At 42.6% G+C, this 18,959-nt stretch overlaps 1 protein-coding gene across 1 annotated transcript in view; it reads left to right on the forward strand.

Moving 5' to 3' along the window:
- Window positions 1-18,959, forward strand: part of ASAH2 (N-acylsphingosine amidohydrolase 2) — an 85,217-nt gene that overhangs the window by 2,737 nt on the left and 63,521 nt on the right. The gene's annotated exons all lie outside the window — the stretch shown is intronic.

The following is an 18,959-nucleotide window of genomic DNA, read 5'->3' on the forward strand; positions in this document are numbered from 1 at the left end:
TTACTGCTACCCACCTTTCTTTGTTGCTCTTGCAGACTGGCCTGGTCTGGGAGGAGCAGCTAACAGAAAGGAAAACAGCAAGTGTATTTGTGATACAGAACACAGCAGTGTGTACCGTTGGATATGGTTTCGGCAGCCATCTGGAATATCCAGTCTCAATTCCTGCTCCCCATTGCCTCCCTAGCTCCAGGGACAACATTGTTATCTTAGACTATGCTTAAGAAATGTCTCATTCAGGGCTTAGAAGGTGGTTTGTGTCGTGACAACGGTGGGGTAAGGAAAGTTCACATTGGTGCGTTGGGGCCAGCTGTATATACTTCCAGTGTTTTCCTCGGGGGGCCTGAAATCAACCATGGCGGGAGTGTTCACATATACACCAGTACAACACGCCGGGGCTGTCTTTGCCCGGAGAGCCAGTTGTTAAATGGGTAGCAACCCACCGCTCCCAGGACATGTCACAGAAAATTCTGTGACAAAGAGATGAGATGCTGCCTTAAGACATTAAGAGGGAAAAAATTGCCTTTGGGAGAAACTATTTTGTATTGTTAAAGAACACATGATAGACCCACGATCAGATTTACTTAGTGGCAAAACTCTACAAGTTTGAAAACGAGGAGCATTCTGGCCAGGTCACCTTTCCAGGGAATGCTATCACTTTTTCTAAATGTTCAGACCCCTGAACTATGCTGATGGAGACACATAACCCCATCTTTATATTACTGTGTTCATAAGGGGAAGAATTTATAAGTGAACCTTTGCAGCTGAAGTTTAAGAGTACTCTAATCCTTTTCCAGCCCATTTACTATTTGGGTTAATACGAGTAGGAACAAGAAATTTTCCAAACTCTAAGGTGGAAGATTGTTTGTTGAAGTGCGTCTCCCTAACCTCACAGCCACGGAGACTGAGTATGACCAGCACCCCACATAGATGAACTCTGTGGCCAAGATGACTTTAGATCTTCTCAGAGAGTGGGGGCACTTTGGAGAACTCCCTCTCTGGGAGCATTCATTCATTGATAGGTCCTTGAACTTCCTCATCTGATGATGCAAAACCAAAGGAAACTTTCCATCTAGAAAATGACAACTCCCTGTGGATGAAACTGACATATAAGAGGAATTAATTATTCATGAGCACTTAATAAGCGTCTGTGCTAAACAAATAAAGGGCACTGTGAAGCAGATTTACTCATCCAGTCCGCCTGACATGTACTTCTTAGTGAACCCTCACAACCACAGGAAGAGGTAGTTGTGAGTATTCTCTCCAATTCAAAGATGAGGAAATTGATGTATCAAGTTAAGTGACTTCTTCCAGTGAGGGCATTGCTGAGATTTGACTTCAAGAAATCTCCGTCTAGAGGGGCGCCTGGGCGGCTCAGTCAGGTAAGCATCCAACTTCAGCTCAGGTCATGATCTCACGGTTCGTGGGTTCGAGCCCCACGTCGGGCTCTGTGCTGACAGCTCGGAGCAGGGAGCCTGATTCAGATCCTGTCTCCCTCTCCCTCTGCCCCTCCCCCGCTCATTTCCTCTCTCTCTTTTTCTCTCTCTCTCAAAAATAAATACTAAAAAAAAAAAAAAATCTTAATCTAGAACCCTTCCTCTTAAGCCACCATTGTTTACCATCTCCCTGCAAAGTACGTGACTAGAAATTTAGCTCCTCTCCTTGGAACATGGGCCTCCACTTTCGTTGCATGAAAAACGATCTCGATTCAGACGTCGCAGAACAATGGCTGCCAAAATTGGATCAAGTTTTCCGCGATGCGTTGAGTCGGCGCTTCCTGCAGACACAAACCAGTGGTTGAAGAATGGAGCAGGGAAGTTCGGGCTTCGACGTGCACAGCCACGGCCAGGACACAGGAGTGCTTCTTTCCAGCTGTTTCTCCCGCGAAAGAAAGGCAAAACCCTTCCACCACCAATGTTTCACCTCTCTCCGTCTTCCGGGTTCCAGCAGGAATCTCGAACAAGGTCGTGATAGTCCAAGAAGAAACAAGAAGCGTGTTTCTCTCCCACACGCGCCCTTTCGACATTGCTGGAAGCTTGGAAGAAACGCTATGTTTGTGACGTTTTGGTTCGGCGTGAGAGTTACGAGCGTCGGCCTTAGCCCTCGTCCTGATGGCTTTTGGGCCTTGTGTTTATACCCAGAACTCACAACGAACCCACTTCCTTCTCCACCGCACAATCAGTTGATTTCCCTAAGTTTCTTCTTTTGGCACATGGCACCATGATTCTCTCCCGCCCTTCAAAAATTGGACTGACGCTTGGTCTTCCCTCTTCTCCTTTTCCCATGTTGACCTGGTGGCAACTCCTAGTGGGATAATCAGCGCTTCTCTGATATCTTCCTCCTTTCTGTTCCCACTGTCACCCCCACAGACCACCTAAGCTCTGCTTCCCCTCCCCCCAAATGGGGTCTCAACTCTTCAACGGCTGCCTGTTTCAGCTCCAACTTCTACAGCATTAGAGCACTGAGCAGGGACACATTTGGAGGGCCTCAAGAAGTCCTGTGGTCAGTTAGTGATGTTGGCCATGCCAGGGGATGGGAAATAAGCATTGTCTGTTAGCCCCACCTGCTCCTTTATGTTTGCAAAAATGCAGGTCTCTTCACGTGTTTATCTCACTCAAACACATTCGGGGACCCTTTCCTGCGTTCACTCAGTTAAGATTCCCCAGCCTGGCATTTTAGAACATTTGAGAACATCCAGTAACTTATCCCTCAGCTGTAGATTTTATTGCCCCCCGACAAAGCCTACATCAGTGGGTCTCAGGCTCAGGGTCACAATGGACCAGCGGGCCACAAGGGGTGGGGTTACATCCAGAGTGCCGGCCACCTTCCGTAACACTGTATCCTGTCCTCACCCTGATATATTGGGGTACGGATGTGGGAGTGTCACATATGAAGAGCATCTTTCAGAAAGTTAAAGGAGAAAACGATTGGGGACTGCTGCCTCAGTTTACCCAAACCACGCTGTCAGCTGTTGTATATATTTGGGACTTTCCTTCCCCTGCGCTGACGCTCCAGCATCCACACCTCTCCCTGGCCAAATCTGGTTTCTTCTTCAAAGTTTGGCTTCAATTCCATCTTGTTCATGAAGCCCGCCTTGATTTTTCAAACTAGAGAGGATCTCTCCTTTCTGCAAGCCCCCAGAGCATCTTATGTAAGATGCTTACATTCAACCTTGTGTTGTGTTTACTTGGCATCTGTCTTGTATTCCCTGCAAAATCCAAGAGAATGATTTAAAACATCTTTGTATTTCACTGGGCCACATACCTGGTAGGACCTCCACGAACTGGCCTCTTCTCGCCACCCTTGTCCTGTCTTTCCTCGGTGTCCCCCATTTGCCTTCTCTGCTCTCGAAACAGCAGTCGACCCGGAGTTTCCCAGAAGTCAACTTTGCACATGCCTTCTTATCAGGTGAAGTCGATGGCCCGGATGACCACAGTTCTCCACCCCTCCCTGAACCCACACCTTCTGCAGCATGAGACGTGGAGACCATTTCTCCTCCCCCTGAATCTGGGCTGGCCCCGCGATGTGCTTTGGGCAGTACAAGGCAGCAGAAGTTACAAGGCGCCAGTTCTGAGCCTGGCCCTCAAAGACTTGCAGGTTTCCACTCGTTTTCTTGGACAGTTGCCTAGCTGCCACACAAGCAAACCTGGGCCAGCTTGCAGGAGAATGAGAGACCGCGTGGAACAGAGATGAGCCATGTGGCACAGGCCATCCTTAAACTGGCAGGTCCAGGGGAGGGGCAGAGAGAGACACACACACGGAATCCGAAGCAGGCTCCAGGCCCTGAGCTGTTGGCACAGAGCTTGACGCAGGGCTCGAACCCATGAACCACGAGATCATGACCTGAGCCAATTAGAAGCTTAACCAACTGAGCCCCCAGGCGCCCCTCAAGGAATATATTTAAACGAGGGAAGCAATGGATTAAATCAGAGGCTGTAACAACCCTGCATATGTTCAATTTGTCTCGCATAGTGTAAGTAATGAGGTATTTTTTTTAAAAAATGGTTTGCCTAGGGGCGCCTGTGTGGCTCAGTCGGTTAAGCGTCCCACTTGGGCTCAGGTCATGCTCTCCAGGTTTGTGGGTTTGAGCCCCACGTCGGGCTCTGTGCCGGCAGCTCGGAGTCTGGAGCCTGCTTCGGAATCTGCGTTTCCCTCCTTCTCTGCCTCTCCCTCTCTGTCTCTTGAAAATAAACATTAAAAAAAAAATTTGTAATGGTTTGCCTATATTTGAAAATCAAGAAATTTAAGGTAAGCCCCATATCACTAACTTTCCGCCAAAAAAAAAAAAAAAAAAATCCATCAACCTTGGGCCTTCGTTTTCTCGTGGCACCAGTGAGTGGGGACTCCCCTTTAGATGAGCATACTCTTCTGGCTGTGACAATCCTCAGTGATCCCTGCCTGTCGGCTTCTCGATACACGTTGTCATTTGTCATCACGTCTGCACTTGTGCTGCGTCCGCGGCTTTCACTCCGTGGTTTACCTGCTGTGAAACCCTGAGCACTTAGGAGAGCTGCTGAAAACTGGGTCCCCTCGCCTCCTTCTGCCTGTAGCATGGGTGTGATGGAGACAGATTCTCTCTCCCCAGGCGAGATTTTAAGTGTCACTCATATCTCATTTTTCTCCTCTACTAATTGAATTTTTTTCTCCCTCCAAAGGGTTTTCAGGGATAATTTGGCTTACAACCTGCCAAAACTAGAGCAAGGCATTTTCTTTCATCTCACAATTCAGTTTTATTATGGCAGGAACTGCAGAGAAAGAGTCACCCAGCAGGGACGGCAGGCCGGTCAGGAGGATTGTGCCAGTTTTCTGATGTTTTTCCCCTTCATAACATTATTTTTTAAGTGTGTGTTTATTTTTGAAAGAGAGAGAGACAGAGCGTGAGTGGGGGAAGGGCAGAGAGAGAGGGAGACAGAGAATCCGAAGCGGGCTCCGGGCTCTGAGCTGTCAGCACAGAGCCCCACGCGGGGCTCGAACTCGTGAACTCAAGATCATGGCCTGAGCCGAAGTCAGACGCTTAACCGACGGAGCCACCCAAGGCACGCCTATGTTTTTCCCCTTTAACGGTGCTCACAAGGGTCAATGTACAACCTGCTATCTGTGGTCTGTCTCTTTCAGGATGGACTGCAGAGCTTTATCTATTTATTTTTGGTCGGATGATTACTTATTCTACTTCTAAGGCTTATAACTCATTGATGTTCAGCAGGAAGGCACTGGTACAGGTAGACCAGCTGTTTACTCTGGCATCTGCTCCAATTGGTCGTTGCCCAGGCTGAACCCGTAGTTAAATCTTTCGAACGTATCAACTCTGGACTTAACACACTGGAACGCAAAACACGCTCCTCTTCAACGATGCCTTTACCTTTGGACTCATTTGTGACACAACAGGCTCAGCAACTTGGTCACAGCTCTGTGCCACTTGGCTGTATCAGTTCTTTTATGTAAACACCAACTTAATTATCCAATTCAGAAGAAACTTTGTCTCTTGTGGTGCATCCAAAGTTCAGCTTGTGAGGGCATGAAAGGCAGCTCAGCCTGTTCTCCCATTAGTGAAATGAAAAAGCAGGTAGAACTCGCCTAAGTAAGTTGGTGCCTCAATATTTCTAAACGCCCCATGGGATCGGGCAACCGACTTAAGAGTTGGACCAAGATGGCCTCTGAAGTGACACATTCTGCTTCGTCGAGCTGAGAAAAGCAACGGAAACTCTATTTTTAGTAGTGGTTGTTCTTCAGTAAGGATAGGCAAGAATAGACTAGCAGAGTCGACACCTCCTTTCCAGCCTACTTGGAAAATCGTTCACCCGACGTGATGTTTTCGTATCCTGTATCCATCCGTTGAAGACAATACCTTTTGATCGCAGAGGTAATACACGACCGTTGCGACAAATTTTAATAAGGTTAAGCAAGATGCAGAAAATAAAAAGTTCCCTCACATCCCGGGAGTATTTCGAAATGGATTACTCTAGTTCTCTCTTTGTCTCTGTCTCTCTTTGTATTTTCGATAGCTTTAAGACTTGGGAGTGCTTTCTTTTAAACCCCAAACTTGGGGGGAAAAAAAAAAACATCTTGAAGGGAATGTTTTCAAATCTGGTTTGCATTTCCCTGCTGTCCTAGAGATTTTAAACGAAAAGGACTCAGGCTGTCCCTCTGGCCACTGATCATTGTCATGGGCTGACCCCCCTCTCTTTTGAACGTCTTCCAATTGCTTGTCACTCTTATCACCTGTGTGCCTGCTTCTGGAAACCTGGAGTATTCCAATTTTCTGTAATTGGAAGAAAAAGAATGTTTGGTTAGAACTATATGTAAATTAAAAGTCAATAGGCTCTGCACGAGCCGAAGAGGCTCTCCTATGGTTTATTTTTTAAAAAGTTTTTATTTTTTTAAGTTTTTATTTATTATTTTGAGAGAGAGAGAGAGGGAGAGAGAATCCTAAACAGGCTCTGCACTGTCAGCTCGGAGCCCAACACAGGGCTCAAACTCACAAACCACAAGATCATGACCTGAGCTGGAGTTGGACGCTTAACTGACTGAGCCACCCAGGCTCCCCTCTCCTATGGTTTAAAATGCGGACTTTATTTCATAAGTTTCTGTGATCTGGAGACCTTTTATATTTATTTCCCATTTGTAACTATGTCTTAGAGTTGAGACTGCCTGAAATGTGACCTCTGAATTAAAGAGATTTTAGTATATTTTGAAATGCAACATTGAACATCTCTTCATCTGTTTGTCATTTGGATGTCTTCTGTGGAAAAAATGTCCACTAGCTCTGCCCATTTAAAAAATTTTTTAGGGGCACCTGGGTGGCTCAGTTGGTTAAGTGTCCGACTCTTGATTTCGGCTCAGGTCATGATCTCGCGGTCCGTGAGTTCAAGCCCTGTGTCGGACTCTGTGCTGACAGCTCAGAGCCTGGAGCCTGCTTCGGATTCTGTGTCTCCCTCTCTCTCCACCCCTCCCCCACTTGCACTCTGTCTCTCTCTCTCTCTCAAGAATGAATACACGTTAAAAAGTTTTTTTTTAAGTTTATTCTTGAGAGAGAGAGAAAGAGAGCACAAGCAGCGGAGGGGCAGAAAAAGAGGGAGAGAGAGAATCCCAAGCAGGCTCCACACTGTCGGCACAGAGCCTGATGTGGGGCTTGATCTCGTGAACTGTGAGATCGTGACCTGAGCTGAAACCAAGAGTCAGACGCTCAATGAACAGAGTCACTCAGGTGCCCCCCTTCTGCCCATTTTTAAGTTGGTTGTCTGTTTTTTTTGTTATTGAGTTATATGAGTTCTTTACATATTTTGGATATTAATCCCTTCTCTCACATATGGTGTACAAATATTCTCTCCCATTCCGTAGGTTGCCTTTTCATTTTGTTAGTGATTTCCTTTGTTGTACGGAGGCTTTAGTCTGATGTCATCCCACTTGTGATTTCTGCTTTTGGTGCCTGGGCTTTTTGTGTCCTATCCAAAACATCATTGCCAGGGTCCTTTCTTCTAGGAGTTTTATGGTTTCAGGTCTTATGTTTAAGTCTTTTCTCTTTTTTAATTAAAACATATGTTTTTAATGTTTATTTTTGAGAGAGAGAGCGAGAACGAACAGGGGAGGGGTAGAGAGAGAGGGAGACACAGAATCCGAAGCAGGCTCCAGACTCTGAGCTGTCAGCACAGAGCCCAATCCAGTGTTCGAACCCACGAACTGTGAGATCATGACCTGAGCCGAAGTCAGATGCTTAACCAACTGAGCCACCCAGGCACCCCTTATGTTTAAGTCTTTAAGCCATTTTGAGTTAATTGTTGCGAATGGTGTAAGATATGGGTCACATTTAATTTAGCTGTATGTGGTTATCTAGGAATAAAACCTTTTTATTTGTGGCATTTATTGGAAACGTTAATGAAAGAAATGTTAAAGAAGATTTATAATTGAGCTCAGGAGTCTTCTTCATTAACTGGTGTTAATTAGGAGGCTGTGTTAATCAGGATGGGTGGGGGGGCTTGCTGTGGTAAAATCGTTGCTTAACACATAAGCATTTATCTCTTGCTTATGCAAAGCGCACTCCTGGTCTGATGAGTCTCTGAAAGAGATTTCTTCCAAGTGGTGACTCAGGGATCGGGTAGCCTATCATCTGGGACAGGCACTTATCAGGGTCACCAGAGCAGAGGAAGAGAGATCATGGAGAACCCACACCCCCTCTAATGCCTCCGCATCAAATACTTCAACCTGCAAGTGACACATATCATTGCCACTCACGGCCCAAGGATCAGTGACTGCCAGGGGGCCAGAGAGCATAACCTCCCTGTATGCCCACAAAGGAGCAAAGGACCAGATATGGACCAGTGTTTCCAGACTCCATGGCCATGACCTTAGGCAAGTACCGTAACTCATCTATTATGAGGGGTTTGGACCAGATGACTCAGTGACCGTCATCCTACTACCCTGAGTCTAAATATCTGATTTCGTCTTAGCTTTGTGATTTTTACTGCTTTGTACGCATGATTTCACTGTTCCTCTAAGAATATCAGGCAACTTCCAGCAAGGGACAGATGTTTGGTTTCTTATTGGCAGTATAACCTTTGGCTATTTGTTTCACTTTTCTATAACTCTTCTTTTCCTTTTTAATTCGAATATAGAATGGGGATAGGAAGAGCGCATCTTCAAAAAATTACCGAGTAGTAAATGAGGCAACTCATGTAACGTTTTAGAACAGTGTCTGGATCATTCTAAGAGTCCAGTAGGTTCATTTCGTGTGATTTTATTTTTAGTTTTATTATTATTTTTTTAATGTTTATTTTTGAGAGAGACAGAGAGACAGAGAGAGAGACAGAACATGAATAGGGAAGGGGCAGAGAGAGAGGGAGACACAGAATCTGAAGCAGGCTTCAGGTTCCGAGCTGTCAGCATATAGCCCGGTGCAGGGCTCGAACCCACAAACTGTGAGATCATGACCTGAGCCGAAGTCACATGCTTAACCGACTGAGCCACCCAGGTGCCCCCAGTTTTATTTTTTAAAGACGACTGTCCTTTTTGCCCTGGCTTGATAAGTGTCTACATAGTAACAACTCAGATAGGTGTTGTTGTCCTTCATGCCCTGGCGTGATTAGTCAGCCCAGCCCATGCCAGTCTCTTTCGTGTACCCACACATAAAATGGGGTCACAGACTCTACTTGTAGGTGTTCTGGGTCTTTCCCCAAGACCCTCACCTCCCGTGCACTGTGCCTCATCTGCCTTAGCACATTCATCTATCGATGGACACTTGGGCTGCTTCCATAATTCGGCAGTTCTAAATAATGCAGCAATAAACAGAAGGGTACATATATTCCTTTGAATTAATGTTTTTGTATTTTGGGGGTAAATTTCCAGGACTGCAATTCCTGAATCATAGGGTAGTTCTGTTTTTAACTTTTGAGGAACCTCCATACTGTTTTCCACAATGACTGCCCCAGTTTGCATTCCCCCCTATAGTGCAAGAGGGTTCCTTTCTCTCCACATCCTCACCAACGCTTGTTGTTTCTTGTGTTTTTGCTTTTATCCATTATGACAGGTGTGAGGTGCTAGCTTATCTCTAATCATAGTTTTGATTTGCATTTCCCGGATGATCAGTGATATTAAGCATCTTTTCACGTGTCTGTTGGCCACCCAGATGTCTTCTTTGGGGAAATGTCTGTTCATGTTTTCTTCCCATTTTTAATTGGATTATTTGTTTTTTTGGGTGTTGAGTTGCACAAGTTGTTTATATATTTCAGATACTAACCCTTTATCAGATATGTCGTGGGGGTAATATCTTCTCCCATTCCTTAGGTTGCCTTTTAGTTTTGTTGATTGTTTCCTTTACTGTGTGGAAGTTTTTTTATTTTGATGTAGTCCCAATAGTTTATTTTTGCTTTTATTTCCCTTGCCTTGGGAGACATATCTAGAAAAATGTTGCTACAGCTGATGTCAGAGAAATTACTGCCTGTGCTCTCTTCTAGGATTTTTGTGATTTCAGGTCTCACATTTAGGTCTTTAATCCATTTTGAGTTTTTTGTGTATGGTAAAAGAAAGTGGTCCAGTTTCATTCTTTTGCATGTTGCTGTCCAGTTTTCCTAACACCATTTATTTAAGAGAATGTCTTCTTCCCATTGTATATTTGTTCCTCCTTTGTTGAATATTGACCATATAATTGTGTATTTCTTTCTGTGTTTCCTATTCTGTTCTATTGATCTATGTGTCTATTTGTCCCAGTACCACACTGTTTTGATGACTACTTTGTAGTAGTAATTTTGTAACTTTGTAGTATAACTTGAAGTATAGTAGTAGCTTTACAATATAACTTGAAGTCTAGAATTATGATTCTTCCAGTTTTGTTTTTGTTTTGTTTTTGTTTTTGTTTTTGTTTTTGTTTTTGTTTTTGTTTTTGTTTTTCAAGATTGCTTTGGCTATTTGGGCGTCTTTTGTGGTTCCATACATATTTTAGGATTATTTGTTCTAGTTCTGTGAGACATGCTGTTGGCATTTTGATAGGGATTGAGTTAAATCTGTAGATTCCTTTGGGTAGTATAGACATTTTAACAATATTTGTTCCTCCAATCTATGAGCATGGAATATCTTTCCATTGTAAATGGGATTTTATAATTTCCATTGTACATGGGGTTGTTTTCTTAATTTTTCTTTCTGCTACTTCATTATTAGTATATAGGAATGCAACAGATTTCTGAACATTGATTTTATATCCCATGACTTTACTGAATTCATTTATCAGTTCTAGTAGTTTTTTAGTGGAATCTTTAGGGTTTCCTATATACAGAATCATGTCGTCTGCAGTGAAAGTTTTACTTCTACCTTACCAATTCAGATGCCTTTTCTTTCTTTTTCTTGTCTGATTGCTATGGCTAGGAATACCAGTACTATATTGAATAAAGGTGGTGAGAGTGGACATCCTTGTCTCGTTCCTGACCTTGGGAGAGAAAGCATTCAGTTTTTCCCCATTGAAGATGATGTTTGCTGTGGGTTTTTCAGAGATGGCCTTTATTGTCTTGAGGTATGTTTCCTCTAGACCTACTTTGTTGAGGGTTTTTATCCCGAAAGGATTCTGTACTTTGTCAAATGCTTTTTTTTGCGTCTATTGAAATGGTCATATTTCTCTCATTGAGGTGATATATCACGTTGATTGGTTTGTGAATATTGAACCACTTTTGCATTCTGGGACTAAATCCCACTTGATCGTCGTGTATGATTTTTTTTTAATGTATTGTTGGGTTCAGTTATTACTAGTATCTTGTTGAGGATTTTTGTATCTGTGTTCATCAGAGATATTGGCCTGTCGTTCTCTTTTGTTGTGATGTATTAATCTGGTTTTGGTATCAGGGTAATGCTGGCTTCATAGAATGAGTTTGGAAGTTTTCTTTCCTTTTCTGTTTTTTGGAATAGTTTGAGAAGAATTGGTATTAAGTCTTCTTTAAATGTTTGGTTAGAATTTGCATGTGAAGCCATCTGATCCTAGACTTTTGTTTGTTGGGAGTTTTTTGATTACTGATTCAATTCCATTGCTGGTAATTAGTCTGTTTGAATTTTCTATTTCTTCCTGCTTCTGTTTTGGTAGATTATATGTTTCTAGAAACTTATCCATTTCTTCCAGTTATCCAATTTGTTGGCATATAATTTTTCATAATATTCTCTTATAATCCTTTGTGTTTCTGTGGTGTCAGTTATTTCTCCTCTTTCATTTGTGATTTTGTTTATTTGGGTTCTCTTTCTCTCTTCTTCTTTTTTTTTTTTTTTGATGAGTTTGGCTAGAAGTTTATTAATTTTATAGTTTTTTTCAAAGAACCAATTCTTGGTTTCATTGATTGTTCTATTGACATTTTAGTTCCTGTATCATTTATTTTTACTCTTTATTATTCCTTCCTTTTGTGGGTTTGGGGTTTCCTTTGTTCTTTTTTTTTTTTTTTCTAGCTCTTCTAGGTGTAATGTTAGGTTGTTTGAGATTTTTCTTGCTTCTTGAGATTGGCCTGTATTGCTGTCAATTTCCCTATTATAACCATTTTTGCTACATCTCAAAGATTTTGGACTGTTGTGTTTGCAATAGCATTGTTTCCATGTAATTTTGTATTTCTTCTTTGATTTTTCGGTTGACCCATTCATTGTTTAGTGCCATGTTATTTACCCTCTGTGTATTTGTGGTCCTTCCAGATTTCTTCTTGTGATTTATTTCCAGATTCATAGCATTGTGGTCAGAAAAATTCATGGTATTATTTCGGTCTTTTTTAATTTGTCAAGACTTGTTTTGTGGCCTAATATGTGATCTATTCTGGAGAATTTTCTGTGTGAACTTGAAAGGAATGTGTATTCTGCATTCTTAAGATGGAATGTTCTGAATATATCTGTTAAATCCCTCTGTTCCAGTGAGTCTGTCCTTCAAAGTCACTATTTCCTTGTGGATTTTCTTTTTGGATAATATGTTCATTGATATAAGTGGGGTGTTAACTTCCCCTACTATTATTGTATTATTATTCATTATTTCCTTTATGTTTGTTATTAACTGTTCATGTATTTGGGTGCTCCCAGTTTGGGTATATAAATACCTATAATTGTTATATCTTCTTGTTGGATTGTGCAATTAAAATTACATAGTGTCCTTCTTTGTCTCTTGTTACAGTCTTTGTTTTAAAGCCTATTTTGTCCAATGTAAATGTTGCCACTCCAGCTTTCTTTTGATATCCATTCACATGATAAATATTCTCCAACCCCTCACTTTCAATCTGCAGATGTCTTTAGGTCTGAAATGAATCTCTTGTAGGCAGCATATAGGTGAGTCTTGGGTTTTTTTTTTTAATCCATTCTGTCACTCTGTTTTTTTTAATACTAAAAAAATTTTTTAAAATGTTTTTATTTATTTTTGAGTGAGAGAGACAGGGCATGAATAGGGGAGGAGCAGAGATGGAGGGAGACACAGAATCTGAAGCGGGCTCCAGGCTTCGAGCCGTCAGCACAGAGCCCAATGCCAGACTCAAACTCACAAATCGGGAGACTATGACCTGAGCTGAAGTTGGCGCTTAACCAGGCACCCCTATCCTATGTCTTTTGATTGGAGATTTTAGTCCATTTATATTCAAAGTAATTATTGATAGACATGTATTTATTACCATGTTGTTACTTGTTTTGTGGTTGTTTCTATAGTTTTTCTCTGATCCTTCTCACTTTCTTTCAGGGTTTGTTGGCTTTCTTTAGTAATGTATTTTGGTTTCTTTCTCTATTCTTTGCATATTGTTAGTACTTTTTGACTTGTGATTACCATTAGGTTTATATATAACATTTGCACAGAGCAGTCTATGTTAAGTCGATGGTCATTTAAGTTTGAACCCATTCTTTACTCCTGTCCTCTTCATAATTTAGGTATATGGTGTTGTATTTTGCTTCCTTTTATTTTATGTATTCCTTGTCTAAATTTTACAGAAATACTTATTTTTACTCTTCTCTTTTTTACTTTTCATACCTTCACTTACATTCTTTCCTTTCCATTTAATGAGTCCTCTGTAATATTTCTTAAAGGGATGGTTTAGTGGTCGTGAACCTTAGTTTTTGTTTGTCTGAGAAACTTTTTTTTTTTTTTAGGAACTCTTTATCTCTTCTATTCTGAATGATTGCCTTGCTGGATAGAGTATTCTCGGCTGCCCATTTTTCCTTTACAGCACTTTGAATATATCCTGCCACTCCCTTCTGGCCTGAAAAGCGCTAAGAAATCTGCTGATAAAATTGTGAGAGTTCTTTTGTATGTAACTGTCTTCTTTTCTCTCACTGCTTTTAAAGTCTTTTCTTTATCATTTTTGCCATCTTAATTACCCTGTGTCTTGGGTTGATTTTTTTTTTGGGCGGGGGGAGGATCTCTGTGTTTCCTGGATCTAGATATCGATTTCCTTCTCCAGATTAGGGAAGTTTTCAGCCATTATTTCTTCAAATTAGTTTTCTTCCCTCCTTTCTCTGTCTTCTTCTTCTGGGATCCCTAGAATATGGACAATGTGGTGTTTTTTTCCACAGGTACACCGTGTGGACAGGAGATGCTAAGCATCTGAGATTTATGTAGAGGGAATGAATTACATCAAAAGATGTTGTCACTTTGTCCCTGAAATGACGATAAATGTAACGGCAGCCTGCTTTCCCCCGATCCGGCTTCATCGTCATGTATGGCAAACAGGTCAAATTTGTCACTGCCAAACACAATAAATTCACACCCTGGTTTTGGAAAAAGATAAATCATCAGAGAATAATTTCCAAATACTCCGCAAAGGTTGTATAGCCCCACATTGTTTTTCTAAGTGTAGTAAAATAGGGACAATTTCAATTCCTATCTTATCTAAATTTCAAACCCTCTGGATGTTTTGAAAATAGCAAAGGACTCCCCTTCTTCCCAAGGCTGTGTGTGTCAAACTAATGGGGAGATCCTTCAAACCACCCGTGAAGAATATGCCGAGAAAATAACTGTGCTCTAAGGCTTAAACATGCAGAACCTACCATTCTTGGACATTTACGTTCAGCCTAATTAACATAAGAACTCGTTCACATCAGGCTACTGCGTTAACAAAGAACTTACCAAAATGTATGTCTACGTGAACCTTTCAGCTAGGTAGGTTTCTGTCAGCCTCCATTTTTCTAATAAGGAAAACAAAAGGGAGGGACTAAGGTCACTGTGCAAAAAGCCTCAATCTTCAGATTCCAAATTCCAGTCCTTCCCATATACTGGATCTTTTGCCTTTATCTTTTGCCCTTTGTATTGAAGACACCACTGCAGTAAATTTGGGGAGATGAATCCTGCAGCCTCAAGGAGGGAGAGGTTATCTACCTTTTCCTGTGAGAAAAGCAGGACTGTCGATATTGCTGGAAACAAGGGCATGGTGAACCCCTTGGGGACGAAAGCCATGGTGCACCCTGTACCATACCGTCTTCCCCTTGTGCTCAGCCAGTGTGTTCAGAGCTGGGACCTCCCTCGTGGAAGGAACCTGGGCTTCCCATTGTAGTGAAGTATATCTATTAGTCTCCTTCTCAAACTCAACATATGACAGGTGCAGAAGGGGTTTACTAAGAAGCAGCCTCTCCAGGGGCGCCTGGTGGCTCAGTCAGTTAAGCGCGTGACTGTGGCTCAGGTCATGATCTCACGGTTCATGAGTTTGAGCCCCATGTCGGGCTCTGTGCTGACAGCTCAGAGCCTGGAGCCTGCTTCTGATCCTGTGTCCCCCCTCTCTCTCTGTCCTTCCCCCACTTTCACTCTCTCTCTCAAAAATAAACATTAAAAAAATAATTAAACAAAACAAAAAAGAAGCAGTCTCTCTGGCTTGGAACAGAAGGAGCATCCCTTCTGTTGCTTAAGGTTTAAGGTCAAGATTCAACTGAGGCATATGGAAAGGTAAATCTATAAATAGTCAACTGATAATGGGACTGCTTTGGGGTTTAAAGGTATTTTTCAATTTCCTTTGCAAAACCTGTGAAGTGGTAAGATACCACCATGACAGTCCTGTGTACTTAAAACTAATTTTTTTTCTGATCTAATGAAGAATTCATTATGTCAGACTACTCATCACTTTGAACTTTAAAAATGTTCCCAGAGGCAGCTTGGCATACACAGTGTTCAATGATTGGAATGCATATATTCTCCAAAGGGAGGTATGGTGCTCACTTTTGTGAGATTTAGCTTGGGCACGTTCTTAGCTGGAGCTAACAGAATCTACTCCAGAGGAAAGGTATTTATTAGGGGTTAGAGATAACTTGCCGAATCTTGGCGAAGGCTCAAGGCAGAGAACTGGGGTTGAGCTTCCTGCAAAAACTCTCCAACTTAAACATAGACCTGAGCTGCTAAGGGATGGGCTGCTTTGGTCGTGGTCATGGAATAAGGAAGTGGCTGAAGCCACCACACTACCAGCTCAAAGTCAGGCTGCCATGATCCAAACCAGGAAAGCAGGTGTCCAATACAGAGCCCCTCTCCTCAAGTGGCTCAGTGCTGAATCAGAGTCTCACATGAGTGCATCTGAAAGGCAGAAATGAACCTGCATCTGGAACCCAGGGCAAATGAGTGTCTGGTGTTGGCATGCCAGCTGGGTTGAGTGAAGCCCTCTGCGATGCCTGCCACAGTGCTTCACCCCATTTCTCTTCTCTCCACTGGCGTATTAAAGAGCAAAGCTTATTTCCTATCCATCTAGCCTCCTACCTTATCTATGACCCATTCATCCATCCATCCATCCATCCATCCATCCATCCATCCATCCATCTGTCCAACCATCCAACCATCCATCCATCCATCCATCCATCCATCCATCTGTCCAACCATCCATCCATCCATCCATCCAACTATCTGATTTTTGCACTTCCATTATTATTATTATTATTATTATTGTTATTATATTTTTAAAAATCTGTTTCAGGGATGCATGGGTGGCCCAGTTGGTTATGCGTCTGACTCTTGACTTCAGCTCAGGTTGTGATCTCATGTTTCATGGGTTAGAGCCGTGTGTTGGGCTCTGCACTGACAGTGTGGAGTCTGCTTGGGATTCTCTCTCTCCCTCTCTCTGCCTCTCCCCCCATTCACTCTCTTTCTCTCTCAAAAATAAATAAACTCTAAAAATCTGTTTCAGAATGGGTCTAAAAGATAAGGACTGTTTACAAAGGTATGACTACAATACCATTATCACAGTAACATTTTTAATAATAATCCCCTAATATCATCAAATATCTAGTCAGTGTTCAAATCTTCCCAATTGTCTCATCGTTTTCAAAGCCAGTTTGTTTGAAGTGGGTTCTAAATGATGAGGGTTTGGGTCTTACAGTGTAAGTTGGTGGGCATGTCTCTTCAGCCTCTTTTCATCCACAATTTCTTCTCCTTTGCTCCCCTCCCCTCCCCTGCCTTGGCCACTCTCCTCCCCTGCCCTTCTGCTTCCCCGCCTCTCTCTCTTTCTCTCCACTTCCAATTTCTTTGTTCAAGAAACTGGGTCATTTGCCCTACAATCTTTTGCCATCTGGATCGTGCTTACTGTATCCCCACATTGTCCTCTGATAGTTGTTTGTCTTTCATATTTTCTACAAACAGACCCTGAGATCTAGAGGTGGATCCAGTTTAGGGTTACTTTTTGGTAAGAGTATTTGAGAAGTGAGGGTGCATGCATCGCTCAGAGGGCTTGCGGTAGTCATTTGTCTCTCTCTTTGGTGACTTAAATCAGCATCCAGTTGGTGATCGTTGCCTGGTTCCATCCTTTCACTAGGGGTCTGCAAAGCATTTAGATTCTTGGTGTGTCATTCCTTCCTCGTTCATTGGCTCGGATTCTTCAAGTGTGAGAAACTCTCTCATCAACAATTTGGCTTTCCCAAGATACCTCTATATAGGAAGAGCAGAGTACATTCTTGATTTCTAGACCTCCCTCCCTTTTTCCTTCCCAGTTTTCAGAAAAACAAATTGGAATTCATTATTTTATTGTGTTAACAAAATTGTTTTTAACGTTTATTTATTTTTGAGAGACAGAGCACGAGCAGGGGAGGGGCAGAGAGCGAGGGAGTCAGAGAATCCGAAGCAGGCTCCAGGTTCTGAGCTTTCAGCACAGAGCCTGACGCGGGGCTTGAACTCACGAACCAGGAGATCATGACCTGAGCCGAAGTTGGATGCTTAACTGACTGAGCCACCCAGGTGACCCTGGAATTTGTTATTTTAAATGCAGCATCTTTTAAAGGTAGTCAATGAGGTTTGGGTTTTTTTTTTAAGCATCATTATGACATCATGGATCTAAGCAAATTTGATTTGTTTCAATCTTCTGCAATTATCTTTTTAAAAAATTGATGTCCAGATTGATGCATTTGAGAGCGAACCTCTAGTTCTTTTTGACACAATTCTGATCGTTTTGCTCATCATCTTGACTTCCTTGACTTCCTTGATTCCTTGACTTCCTTGATGGTCTTATTGTGACATCTGTTTAACTATCTCCGTGAGGGAAGGGACACGTATATGACCTGAGCCAGGCCAGTCAGATGCTGTCTGTCAGGAACTGAGCCCTGAACAGACCTAGGAATGAAAACGTGTTGCAGGTTTCGTTTGTGTGTTTCTTGCCCCGGACCTAGAACCAGCCATTTCTTCAAGGATTGCTTGTTTTTTGTTTTTGTTTTCGTCTTGTTTTGTTTTATTTGTTTGTTTTGTTTTGTCTTAAGCAAGAAACAGTATTTAGAGACCACAACCTGGATGCTCTATGAAATAACATATGTTTTCAAAAAGTAATTTATTCTTCAATTATCCCAAGAATCAAAGAATGGAAAAGGATGAGATGATTAGCATGGGGCATAACCTTGCAAAGAGGGTTTATTTAAAGGCCACCCAGACAGAAATAAAAAGGAAGTACACATTACAATATTTGCAGTGATTTTTATCTTCCCCTCACCCCCAGGGAGTCTGGCTGTTTTTTTGGGTGCTTCAAGTCCCCTCGGCCCAACATGGCTCCTACCCTGGCCCTGCCATGGTGCTTGGCATCTTCTCGATTATTCTCACCCCTCCGTGTTTAGAGATGGGTCTTCAAATGTCATCTGGGAGAAATGATACATGATGTAACACCCTGGTTACAATGATCTTACTGGACTAGACTGTGGGTCACCTCCTAAATCTCGGTGTGAATGAGCACAGCAGGGCTCCTTTCCTTGGGGAGGGAGGTGTTGGGAGAGGACCGGCCGGGATGGTGGGTGCAGCCTGGAGGCCCTCCCACTGCAAGTGAGAAGGGAATCTGATGGCAGGTCACTAGGAGGTGTCCGTTGTTTTTACCTGCCTTGATTTCATTTTGGAGATCTATCCTTCCCTCTTTGGGGACGGTCTTGTTGTGACATCTGTTTAACTATCTCTGTGAGGGAAGGGACACGTATATGACCTGAGCCAGGCCAGTCAGATGCTGTCTCTCAGGAACTGAGCCCTGAACAGAACAACGTACAGACCTAGACAGCCGGAGTGCGTCCATCTCGATGGTGAGACTCTGGTTTTGTTTTTTTTGCTG

Source organism: Panthera pardus, unplaced genomic scaffold, assembly GCF_024362965.1.
Source record: "Panthera pardus isolate Hobbes unplaced genomic scaffold, ASM2436296v1 HiC_scaffold_22, whole genome shotgun sequence".
NCBI classification, from domain to species: domain Eukaryota; kingdom Metazoa; phylum Chordata; class Mammalia; order Carnivora; family Felidae; genus Panthera; species Panthera pardus.